The following is a 13,778-nucleotide window of genomic DNA, read 5'->3' on the forward strand; positions in this document are numbered from 1 at the left end:
AAGCTAAATGTATTAGTGTATTTATTTTATTCTGTTCAATTTATTATAAAAGATGTATACGCAATTAAAATGAGTTTCAATATTTACTAAAAAGTAGAAAGATTTTTTTATCTGATAAGTTTTTTTTTGTGAGACATCCTTTTATCTGCGTTGTAACTGTATTCTCATTATTTTGAATATTATAGCTGGGTCGTACTGAATTATTATTACCATAAAATAATCAATGTAAATAGAATATATACAAATTATACCTATAATGTATGTATATTATATCTTTGCCTCAAAAGTTTACATATAACTTTTGAGTATGAGAATGATCATAAGTCCTCCTGTTCAGTTATATGAACAAATTAAAAATTCATAATTACATAATTATCAAAATCAAAAGTAATTTTAAATAATAAACAAAAAAACAGAATTCATATTTCCACCTTTTTAATTAATTCTATTATTAAAAACATACAATAAGGAAATTACAAAAATGCATTTAAAAAAGCAAATTATAGATTACTAGTTGTCTAAACAAGGCAGAAACAATTTTAAAAAATAGCATGTAATTATATAGATAAGATAACGATAAAGAAACATTTTTAGAAAGGTATGAGTACACAGTAAAGAAAGCCTACAAAGTTACAAGTCAGCACAGATTTCAATTTTAATGATGATGATTTTCTTAAGGTTTGACCATTGTAACTAAACCATGATGAAGATTTTTTATTTGTTTAACTGTTTCTTTTTTATATACTATGTGGGAAGGAAGTCCCTTTACGTTGTAATAAATCCAGCTTAATTTAGGCTCTACTGCTGCCAATTTTCACCGATATTGCTCACTGCTGCTGGAAAAGGTGGAGAGGATGAACCGTGATGGAGATTGTCCAGTGTGTTCATTTGTGGTGGGGTGACCTGTCATAGTCGAGTGTGGAACAATGGTGGATACAAGAGCATTTGTTAGCTTGTGTGCAAATCCATGAATGTCCACACACTGGAAAACATCAAGAATAACTTTTTTGTGCGTTTGGGAAATTGTCATAACGAAATGGGAGAAGAAGGCTTTTGCAATGGGAAGTGTTCTTGATGTGGTGCCACGTAATGGGAGATCGAGCACTCCAGCTGAGATGTGTGCTGCTGTGGAGACATATATTCAATAATCACTGATGAAATCAACGCAGAAATGTTCTGCAGAGTTAGGTATTCTAAGATCAACAATACAAAACCATATATGAAAGGATTTCAAAATTAAATGTTTTCATTCAGCCACAGTCAGAATTGAGTGACAATGACCTTAAATGATGTGTTTATGCACGTCGGTTATTGGTTAAATGCTCTCCAAGAGAAAAACGATAAAACTAATTCATGTTCTCAGAAGAGTGTGCGATTTATAAAAGCGCTTGTAATCAAAATTTTTTTCTGGGCGAAAACAATAGTCACTTTTTTGAGGAAATCCAACACCAACCGCATCATTTAATGATTTGGGCTGGGATGGCAGTTGAATATCTCCTTGATCCTTATTTTTTCAAAGGCGCAGTTAATCAACACAGTTATCTGTGAATGATCAACAACTGGTTACTTCCAGAATTAATGATAAACGGGATTGCTGACATCATTATGTTTCACCAAGATGGTGCTCCAGCGCATTTTGCTTTGAATGTCCACAGATGCCTCAATGAAATTTTTCCACATCGCTGGATCTGATGTCGATCAGAAAAGTTACCAGTTCCTTTGCCTTGGCCAGCAAGAGGCCCTGACCACATCACAACTGACAATGAACTCTGGGATTATATAAAAAAAAGAGGTCCAAAAACATAGATACATCAATAAGCAGTACTGTTAGAATTTGAAATGATCATCTCTGATACACTGTTGTGGATGAACAACCAGTCATGGAGGCACATACAGCTGTGCTTTGAACATGGTGGAACCCACACAGATGTTTTAGTCTAGTCATAAAAGGGGAGTCCGTCCCTGACTTCGTTTAACTTTATTTTATTTTACCCATTATAAGGGCAAATTTGGTATTTTAAATCGATGCAAGAGTAGTCTACATACATTTGACTAAGGGACTAATAGCCCTATCTACGCTATTATCTATTTTATACCTAAATATAAGTTTTAAATATTTAGCTTTAACAGTAAATTGACTGCTAACTAAGATTACAATTAGCAACAGTTCCAAAGACCAGAGTGCAGGTCTCTATGCCATCATTAGGTAGCCTAAAGAGGTAGCAGAAGAAAAATTAGTTAAAAAATAAAAATTGATTCATTAAATTTTAATCTCCCTCATCTAGAGTTGAAAACGATTTGTTTGTTTACGTCATTCGTATGAAAGGCAATATTCTGTTCATACATTTTGTAAATTAAGCATAGTAAACGATATTTGCTCATTAAAGCACAATAATTTTTTGATTTATTTATAACTGGAAAATAACTGATGTGATTTTTTTTTGTTGCAAAACCCAGAAATACATATATATATATATATATATATATATATATATATGACAAATATTAGTACACAGGATCAAAATACTGTTTAGATTTTTATCTGGAACCGATCAGAATAGATTACATAATTGTAAATTTCTATGTTTGAGTTCATTGTTCAAAGAACTTTTATTCTGTTAATCCACATATCGATTACATTCATTGTAATTTTCCTTATATTATATAAGACTTTTTTAATATTTTATCAAAAATGTATTCATAATCGATCGTTAGAATTGAAGTAATATACTCGTGCTTTTAATGAACCACCGTAACACATAATGTGTTTTTTTTTTAATCCATTCTTTCTATATTCTCCTGAAGACGGGTGTAACAGGTGAAAACCTTTCGATATATTTTACTGATACGAGATTGTAGATTGTTGTTATTATTAGATAATTTTTTTATTTCTTTTTTCAGGGAAAAAGGATGGATATCAGACGTGGAAGAAATTTATAAATCATAAAGATTTATTATAATTAAAATTGTAATATTATCGTAATGTACAAGTCGTTTCTACTATGTTATAAGCCTGTAATCTGATAATGTATCGTAGACATAAACATTGTTAGGCTGTTCTTATCAAGGTGTTGCCACGGTTTCCCTTGATACAAGAGGGCAAATGCCGGAACAGTTCATTTAGTTTTCCGTGGAATTTAATCTTTGATATCTTTATTCTCAGCTAAAATAATAAAAATGAATATTTATTTATAATTTTACATTTTGTAATTTTTTTTTCATTACCTGCTTTAATACCGAATTTATGTGAACCCATTAACCACTAAAAGTTGAAATTTAGCTCAAATACTTTTTACTTCCTTTACTTCGTACAAGGAAGTAAAACGGATTAATTTTCTATCGGCTAGATGGCGCTCTGCGGTATTACAGCAACCGTGTCCGTATTATACATCGGTTTCAAAACAAGCGGAATGGAAGAGGAGGGCTGATCGCACGGCCACCAAGGAACCTAAACCCCCATTAGATTTATTTTTGGGAGGGCATGTAAAAATCATTATTCGGAGAAAATCCGCGACATCAACCATCTACAGAAGAGGGTTGTTGCAATGCGACGGTAGCATACATTACACTCGACATCCTGACGAGTCCGGATATTGTACCGTCTGGATATTTGCAGAGCAACAAATGGTACATATATCGAAGTACACCAAGAAAAACTGCAGAATCTACCCGTTAAGAGTAGACACTAATGTACAGTAAGTAAGTTATACTACCTTAAATATAATGCCGTTTAAATCGTACTTGAAATCAAACAGTTCTTATATAAACACTCTATGGTTTGCATAATTTTTCCATACGCAACAGACATCCACACGTGGATCTAACTTACGAAGGATATCTCTACAGTAAATATTAAAGTAAAGTTTAAAGCGATTCAACGGAACATTTTGGCTGATAGGTTATATATAGTAAATACAATTCGATGCTGTGTTAATAAATTGTACTAAATCGCCTGAGGTTGTGTTTTTTTTAGTATTAATACAATTTTTAACCAATTTTAATTTTTTTTTTTTTTTTTTTTTTTTTAATTTAATTAAATATTTTGTGACACTCATTGTCATGAATTTATCACGGTTATGTATTTATCATGATTTCCCTTGATCTATCCAGGAAAATCTTGAGCGGTTCTTTACTTTCCCGTCTAAATAACGCTATAATAGAGCTGTAGCTCTAGAAGGAAAAAGTATCGTAATCTGTCCAATTTGGGCATATGCGATTTTCGCCGGATCTTGACTTTTCGCATCTACGGAACCCAAATTTTCCGACTGTTAATGTTCGTATGTACGAGTTGCGAGTTCGGTGTTGGCCTCTAAATCTTCGACCAGATCAACCGGACCTATTTTGACCAAAGATGGTAGGATTATTTCTATATATGGGGTATTGATGCGTTAAATTTTCAACTTAAAAGCTGAAGGGCGAAGACTGTAGAGCAAGGGCACCCTCAGTATCTCGAGATTTCACCTAATTAAAGTCGTATTTTTCTTAAAAATAAAAATATTTGCGAAATCGCACCTCCACCCCAAAAAATGCTCTAAACTACTGCTATACGAGTATATTGTGACGTCAAAGGTGAGCGGTAAAATTAAATAATATTTTAAGTGTAAAAAAAATAATTCGGACTGACCGGGTCTCGAACTCGATCGCCCGGTTAATTTAGTACCTGGTGCGTTAAGCCTCACAGCTGCAACAATCTGCCGACGTTGTAAGCGAAATTTGTTCTGTGTAACTTGTGAAATTACATAAGTTAATGCCGACTGTTGCCGCTAGTACCGTCACACATGACGGTATGCAAATTAAATACGGTATGCGCGCGCGCTTTAGTTAGAATCATTGAATTAAGTAAACGAATAAATATATTTAAATAAAATAATAAATATTTTAATTAAGTTGTGTGTGTAAGCCGTGCATCAAAATTAGAAATAATGGCTAATTGAAGACTACAGAATAAGAAATTCACAGTCCGCTTATTTTATTCTATTCTTATAAAAAATTATACTTTATATATTTTTGTAATTTTTTTTTTTTTTTTTTTTTTTTGAGTAAAATCAAAACTAGTAAACGGTCGCATAACTTCCCCAGATTTCCTCTCGACTGATTTTTATTTCAAATACGCCATTGATATTTAGAGTACAATCGCGAAATATTTTTAAATATCGAGTAATAAAATTCGAGTCAGATTTGAACCCCTTTGTCAAATGACGTTTTTTCTATCAAAATTATGCAGTACTGAAAGTATATCGAGATCCAAATAAAAGAGTAAACGCGACGGTTTTTCTTTTCTTTGCGAAATCTGAAGTAAAAAATCGAAAGAAATTGGTTTGAGAACTGTATTTTTAGTAGTTTATGAGAAATCACGGTTAAAAGACAAACGATGTGTACATTTCCCGCATTATATGCTTCCGTTACTGAACCGTTTCAAAAAAAATTTAACATCGGTTGTTTATTTAAAAAACGATTAAATTATTTCATTCTACATAAACAATATTACTGTGCCGATAAACTTTTAAATTATACCGATTAGAAAAGTAAAAAAAAAAACTCAATTTCCTGTATCCTGTTAACCGTGTAAACAAATATAATTTTCATTAACGCCTTCTGAATTGTGAATTATTTTATATTTAGTCGCTTAATTTAGTTATCTCGATATTATTTCATCTGTTTTTATATTTATGGACTTTACTCGAACCTAATTTTATTTTTTAATCGATAGTGAAATTTGTCATGCCGATCTGATTAAGGTTTTACTACGGTTTCCCTTGATCCATCCACACAAATGCCGGGAAAATTCCGCGTATTTATGCATTCCCGAGTATTATATGATAGATTATTCTGCACTAATCGGAATAAAAAAATTATTTATTAACTTAATTAAACCCCAAAAGAAAAATTTATAGAGGTATCTTTCACTTTCACGTCTCGATTGAAAGTAGATGAATAACTTTAGGCGACAGAACAATCAAATAGTGTAGTGCAGTGGTGTGTAGCTTTTATTTTATCGATAGTCAGTTCGATTCACGGTAAGGGTGTGACATTTTTTATCATATGATCATCATCTACATTGATTCACTATAAATGTTGAATATCTCTCTAGAGAAACTGAATTTGAACCGCAGTTCTGCTACGTCAAATGTCAAACATTAGACGTAATAACAACTTCCTGATAGCCGTGCACGTTGACCGAATCGGTCGCTGTTACCATCTATCTATACGATGTTTATCGTTCATTTACTTTTTTTTTTCGATCGATGAATTAATTCACCGCAGACGCTTACAAAGACACTTCTAAAGTGGGAACGTGAAAATGGAAATTTTTAGCTTATGAATACCGTGTCTGGCCGAGATTAGAATCCGGTACTCTGAATGAACGGCTGAGACGCTACCGCTCGGCTACGGAAATCGAGTAATTAATTTTATTTTTCGCTTTTAAGTCGGTTCAGCTATTAATTGATTGTTTTGTTATACGTTTACCATAACTAGGTGGCAATTCAACCCACGACTTTCAGTGTAACAGGGGGAGCAGTTTTTTTTCCGTTGTTACAATCTTCATTCGTTTTATTTATTTAATTTTAAATATTTAGCGATATTTGATATCAAATTTCTATGCGCGCGCGTGCGATTGTTTCAATGTGTACTTTTATATTAATAATAAAGTCACCTGATTTGAGGTTTGTCCGAAATGGAACGTTAAATAAACGGTAACTATCAGATCTATTTTATTTATCGTAAATACAGGGTGATTTAGGAGGAAAGGGAAATAATTTGGTAACAGATTCTAGATTTTGAGATAAAGGAAAAAGTTCACTTACTAACATATGTCCGAAAACGCTTCTTTGTAAAGTTACGGCTAGCGTAGATTTCGCTCGGATTTCAGTTCCCCGGTGAAATAAGTCACACTAAAATTTTTAAGGCGTTATATAAGGGGTAAACATTTTCTTTAATTGTTTTTTGACCTGAAAAATAGAATAAAAAACCAGAACTATCATCCCTTATTTTCACGATATCCAGCGTAGAACAGAAAAGTTCAGTTAACGAAAATCACGTTTTTTTTAGGTTTGAAGTAGAATAACTTTGTTAAACAAACTTGTAGAGAGTTTAATTCTGAAAAAATCATTGTAATATACTCTATGGAAAAAAACTGTAAGGATTTATAAAAGTAAAAACAACCGTTTTCTTTTTTTATTTAGTAAAATATGTTTAACATTTGAAAAATTAAAATAATAGTTTTAATTTACTTTAAAACAAAAATTCTCACTGTGGTTTATATTTTTTTTAAATTAAAAATATATGTTGGAAAATTCCACCGTTGACATCGATGCACTTTTCAACTAGTTTCCTTGCGTTCCTTGATGAGGGCAGCAGCACTGAGAATGCAAGCGATCAGTTCGTCACGTGCGTCTACTTTTTGCTTGTACACCTCTCGCTTCATCCGTTCCCGTAAACAATAATCTAAGGTGTTTAAGGTTCAGCGATCTACTCGGACAATTTAACAGCCCTGTACGTCCAGTCCATATACCGGTAAATTTTTCATCTAAAAAACGTCTTACTTTATTCGGGAAACGGGTTGTTGGTACTCCATCAAGTCGATAATACATTTCGATTTGTTTCTACAATGACAAATTTTCAAGCAAAAAAAATACATCGTTTAAAAATTTCTCCCCGCGACAGGTTCTAGTAATAAAGGGCCTAATTTGTTGTCGATCGCGCCGCATCAAACGTTCACCGAAAATTACGGCTGGAAATTTGATCCGACTGGAGCGTGTGGTTTTCTTCACACCACCGATGTGAATTTCACGTGTTGTTTACGCCGTTACGGATACAAGTAACTTCGTCCGAAAATAGTACGAATGAGATTTAGAAGTAATTATGATAACCCGCTGAAAAAACTCGTCCGGCACGGTCACCAAGCTTGAGGTGTTTTATTTTCTGGACGTGACAAGGATTCAGTCCTTGAACGTGTTATGTCCTCCGTACTGTACTTTGTAGAATGTCGAGTAGCGTAGAAATTCTTCGCGTGCTCGTTTTGGAACTAAACTGTAATACTTGAAGAATTTTTTTCTTTTCATCGGCTTGTAACGGTCGGGGTTCAGATGAAACACGAGTGCTGCAAAGTGTACTACTCTCACGAAGATTATTAAATTCTACAAATCAATTTGTCGTTTGCGATCTAAATTTATCACACTAAAAATTTGTTCAGTTTTGTTTTTAATAATAAAAGATGATATTTTTTTTTGTTTTTCGTAGACTTCATTTCATCTATTTTCTCAAAATTAAGTTCTCTACACGTTTTCTTAATCAAATTTACGCATTTTTCAGTCGTTTAACAAAATTATTGTAGTTCAAACCTAAAAAAACGTGTTTTTCGTCACTGAATTTTTCTGTTTTACGGTGGTTATCGTTAAATCTACGGGAGATACAATATTGGGACCTGCTTTATTCGATTTTTCAGGTGAAAATCATAAGAACCCGTCAAGTTTACTCCTTTTATGACCCCCTTAAAAATTAAGACGTTTCGGTTAGTCTGTTTTGCTTAGTTTTTACACGATAAGGTTTCCGATTTAAGTCGTGAAGAATCTTACAAGATGTGTATTTTACACGATCTTGGTGCGATAATTTACCCTATAGATTTTTTTCGGACCGGCAGATATTGTTTTTTGAATACGGGCTATGGCCTACGGAGCCCTGACGAAAGTTCGCCTATTTCGTTTTGAGTTTGAAACGGACTCCGTTGTGCGCCGTTTTTTAACCTAATCGTGTACTACTGCTATTTATCGGGATACTGACGTTTCTCTTGAAAGGATCCAATCCAAAGCGTCCTCGATAGCAGCCCTTTCCTCGATGGAATACTGTATTTTAGAATAAACATAATCGTAAAGAACGAAACTATATCGCACTGTAGCTGGAACAGTTTACAACCGACAAAAATAGACTATTAGTAATAGCAGTGTTAAACGCGACGCTAAAATAACTGCAGTTCGAGCTGATTAGGTTTGATTTTAAGTCGCTCGCCCGGTATTACAAATTGAAAAAGCTGCTTCAGAAGACCTTGTATTTTTCTCAAACGTCTGTATAAGTGTATATTTATTTATACATATATTCAAATATTAATCCTTTAGGCCTTTTTTTGAAAAAACGTGCTTAAATTAAAATATGAATATAAATAGTTCTATGTGAATTTTTGTTTTGTACCGGTAAATGATTCGTGTGATTTAGTAAATTAAAAATTCTGATGTTTCCCCGCATTAACATTTACCAATGGTAACATTTGTTAAGAAGTAAACGTATGTAATATTTTAATAAAAATTAAAAAATTTAATTATGTAGTAAAGGATTTCTTCATTTGCGCACGCGGGTGTGCGTGCGTGCGAACTCTTGCATTACTGATAAAGACATATACACATATAGTTTTATCCAGCTGTAACATTAGATTTTATTAAATAATAGAAAGCTTCATCAAAAACCCCTTGTAAATAAATTTGTACCTTCAAAACTAGATTGAACTAACATACAATCTAGTTTTGAAGGTACTAATTTATTTACTGTAATACATAATTTTTAAAAAAAAAAATTAAATATAAATAAAATAAATGTAATAAGTAAATTTTTTATAATAATAAATCCTTTAATAGAAAAACAATACTTCGATAGTCAATGATAAAAAATAAAATAATAATTTATAAAATTGTATCGTTCATACGCTGTCAGAGGTAATTATTTTTTGTTTAATTTTTTTGGGATGACGTATCTAGTAAAACCAACTGTCAGTCTGACTAATGCGTAGGCGGGAGTGTTGAGAGGGGGGGGTGAAACAATGCAGGTGGCTAACTTCACTCTGATTGGCTACCCTCGGACAGTACTGGTCACGCGATGGTACAACAATTCAAATCAACCGTAAATGTGCGTACGTGTGTGTGTATTGCGGTCGAATAACAAAGTTAATATCCCTAATATATTTCTTATATAGACGTTCGATATAAATTAAATTAAATCAAGATTTGTCGATCATTTTATATCTCTATTATTACATTTTATTTAAAATAATAATTAATCTCCCTTAATTTTAATAATTTTTTTAAAAATATTACGATTAAATTTATCCGTTTTGTAAAGTAATTTCTTATCGGATCTAACTTCTCCAGGGCGCTTTCAATTTCCAACCTCCACGATATTTATGCAAAATCGTAGTTCTGTTAAATATTATAAGGAATAAATATAGCCAAATCAAATTTAATTCGAATCTCTGACATATTTTTTTATGTATGTGTATCGATTCTATGAAATTATTTCGTAAGTACAAAAATTATATTTCTCGCTGTAACAGGAGAGTAATCCCGTCTAAATTTTTTAAACGTTCAAGTTGATCGTCGCATCGAATTTACAAACTTTATTAAGACTTTTAGTGAAGAAATTATTTTATCATAAATGATGTTTTTAAAAAGGTAATTTTATAAAATGTAAACTATACATTTTATATTTGCGTATTTTTACTTTATATTTTAATTTGTGTAATTAAATATATATGTAACACACACAAGATGATTTAGGAGGAAAGAGAAATAATTTGGGAACCGATTTTAGAGCTTGAAATTAAGAAGAAGGGTTCGTACAAACATATGTCCGAAAACAGTTTGTAATCGAGTTACGGCTAGCATATTCTTTAAGAAGAATTACGAAGAAGCCGTTTCCCGTTAGATACTTTACTTAGCTAACATATGTTGTCGCGTAACAAGGTGCTAACCTACTGAAACGGAAATGATGTTCAGTCGTACAAATGACACCTTCACTTCTTTCACCTCAACGAAGGCTGTATATACCGAGAAAGCAATTCTTATTGGTACCTCCTATACCAGAGACGGTTTATATTTATCACAATCGCAAGAAAGAATGCGATAAATTAATGGATTCTTTCTTCAGGAAACGATGTATTATACACAGACAGTTTGTGTGGAATTAAGTCTATATCAGATAGTTTTCTACCGATATAATTTATTGTTTCTTAAAAGCACTTTTACAAAATTAATAACAAAAGTTATCGTAATCATTTTTTTTTCATAAAATGATCAACAGTTTTGTAAAAAAAAATCGAACTAGCGAGTTACAAATTAAACATTTTAATTGCATGAAAAATGCGTATTATTTTTACGAGTAAATCCAGTATAAACTTTTCTTTATACTTTTGTTAATGATTTTTTCTTTATAAATTAAAAAATTATTTTTTTTATGAATGAAAAAAGTCATGGAAAAGGGCAAAAATAATACTTTTTTCTATTTTATTTGGTTGATTATTTATCGGCCGATTAACATAAAATTTATAAACAATCGTGTAACTTTTGTTTATTTTTGGGGGATACTATGTAGCCGGTGTTATAAATAGAAAATGCAGTACGTGATAAGAAAACAAAAATAATAACAATTATTTTAAGCTATATTAAAATAATATTAATATAAAAAACTTACCTCGATCAATAATGAAGGTCATTAAACAACCAAAACAAAATAAACAACGTATAAGAAATTGTTAAACAAGAATGACCGCAGACACGAGGATCCAAATTGAACTGCATATCAAGCGCCATCTGTAATGTCGCTAGATTCCATAAGCTTTCGTTCTCTGCCACGCACGTTATTTCTCTGTCGCTTCAAACAACGTCCGAACAACAAACCTATAAATAAATTATGAAAATTAGCGCGCCAACTAAAATGTATTGCCTACACTGTACTGTTTCTCCTCTCATAATAACAACCGACAGTATAACATTAATTATTTTACAGATTTGAAAACTTTTAATTTTACAAAATAATAATTGAAACCAAATTTTCGCTTAAACCTATGTATACAAAGTTAACAAAGGAACGTAACCAACGTTGAACTGTAATGTTAAGTTTTCAGTTATTTCCTTTTACCTAATATTCAATTTACGGATATAATTTACACTCACGCATATTTTATGTCCAAGAGCAAAAAAAAAACTAGAGCGCCCGTTCATCTTTTTTACTAAATATTGCTACAATAACTTAGACCATATCGTCTTTAGTAACTAATCACAGAGAAAAAAAAAATAGGATCATTTGTTTTAATATAGATAAGAAATATTAATGAGTACATAAGGGGGTTATGATATAAAAGGATTATTGCTAAATTTATCTCAGCAAGCCGACTACCGTATTTCACAGTAGAGCCCAGCCCGTCTATAATACAAAAAAGCGCGCGAACACAAACGTGCAAACACACATTTAGTATGGATTTATCTCAAAAATTATACTTAGATATTACAAAGTAACTTATAATTTTTCGCGTCTCACTGCATTTTTGTAATCGATTTGTCACCTCGGTAACGCAATAGAGAAACTGACTATACTGAAAGTCACGGGTAATTAATACTTCAGCACGTAACGTATCAACTAATCACCTCGCCAGTCGCCGAGGTGGAGTAGTAATGTCTTCCCTTTTATCCGAAAGGTCCCGGGTTCATATCCCTGTCAGGCTATAAATTTTAATTCACTTCAGAATTTCAATACCGTACTTCTACACACAACCTCCACCCTATATTATAGTGAATATTTAATAACAATAAATTATTGAATTAAAACAGTATTATCGTTTCCGCGAGCAGAAGAAGTCAGGTTTTTGTACTCGTCGAGTTAAAGCGTCATATAATTTCCAGTTATAACTTCCTAAACGTCCTTTGTTCAAAAAAAAAATTTGGAATTTTTTTAAAGAAGATAAAATTGTTGTATTAAATATATATTGAAAGTCACGATTTCGATTCTAGGTTTCCGCACAAAATCCCGTACTTACGTTAAAATAAATATTACATAACGTTAAAGAATAGACTTGATCTTTCCCCAGAACAGAGTTTTACTTTAACACAGTTTCATTCAAAAATACTGTTTATTAAGATAAAAAAACAATATTTAAAAAATCGGGATATGCTGAACGGTCTCGGGTTCAATTCCCGGTTTGGATAGTAAATAGTTCAATTCGTAATGTATATCCGAGTATCAATACTAAAAAAAAAGCTAAGTTGAAGATCCTGGGTTTGACTCTCACAACATAATCGCATTTATAATATTTATAAAATATTTCGCCTAGAATCAATTAAGTTTCCATACGGTTAAATTTATTTATTTAGAGCTAATTAAAAAAAAAACAAAAAGGATATTGAGAGCTAAGGTTCGATATTATTGACTTACATCCGTGCTGCTTATACGTGTATTTAAAATACTAAATAAATAAAAAAATGATAAAAAAAATAAAAATAAAAAAGCCGGGTGGTGTGAGAAAAAAAATGAACCGAAAGGCTCTATTTTAGTCGGTATTATAAATTAGTTAATTGTTATACTGTTAAAATTGCTTTACGTAAATGCGTGTACGGCATTAACCTTCAACACAGCTGTTATGAAGGGTGGGGGTACCTCTCGCAGCAACGAAATTAAACAAATAATTATAACCGGTTCTTTTTTTTATTAATTTATTTTACTCGTATTGACAACATACAACGTATCTATATTTTTTTTCATTTCCACAGCGCCAACCGTTATGTATTGTCAATTTGTAGCGTGTGAAAATGCCATGCCTCATCGGGATTCGAACCCGGGACCTCCGGATAAAAGGCCCCGCAATTAGTCGAAAAATGTTTGAGATATGGAGGTCCGAATAATCGACGTTTTAATAAACATTAATCTCAGATTATATTTAATTTGAATCACAATTTTGTAACAAGAAAATCTCTCTGATAATTCGAGTACTTAAAACAAGCAATAATTTATGTAAATTTTAC

This window comes from Lycorma delicatula, chromosome 9, assembly GCF_047948215.1.
Source record: "Lycorma delicatula isolate Av1 chromosome 9, ASM4794821v1, whole genome shotgun sequence".
In the NCBI taxonomy this organism is placed as follows: domain Eukaryota; kingdom Metazoa; phylum Arthropoda; class Insecta; order Hemiptera; family Fulgoridae; genus Lycorma; species Lycorma delicatula.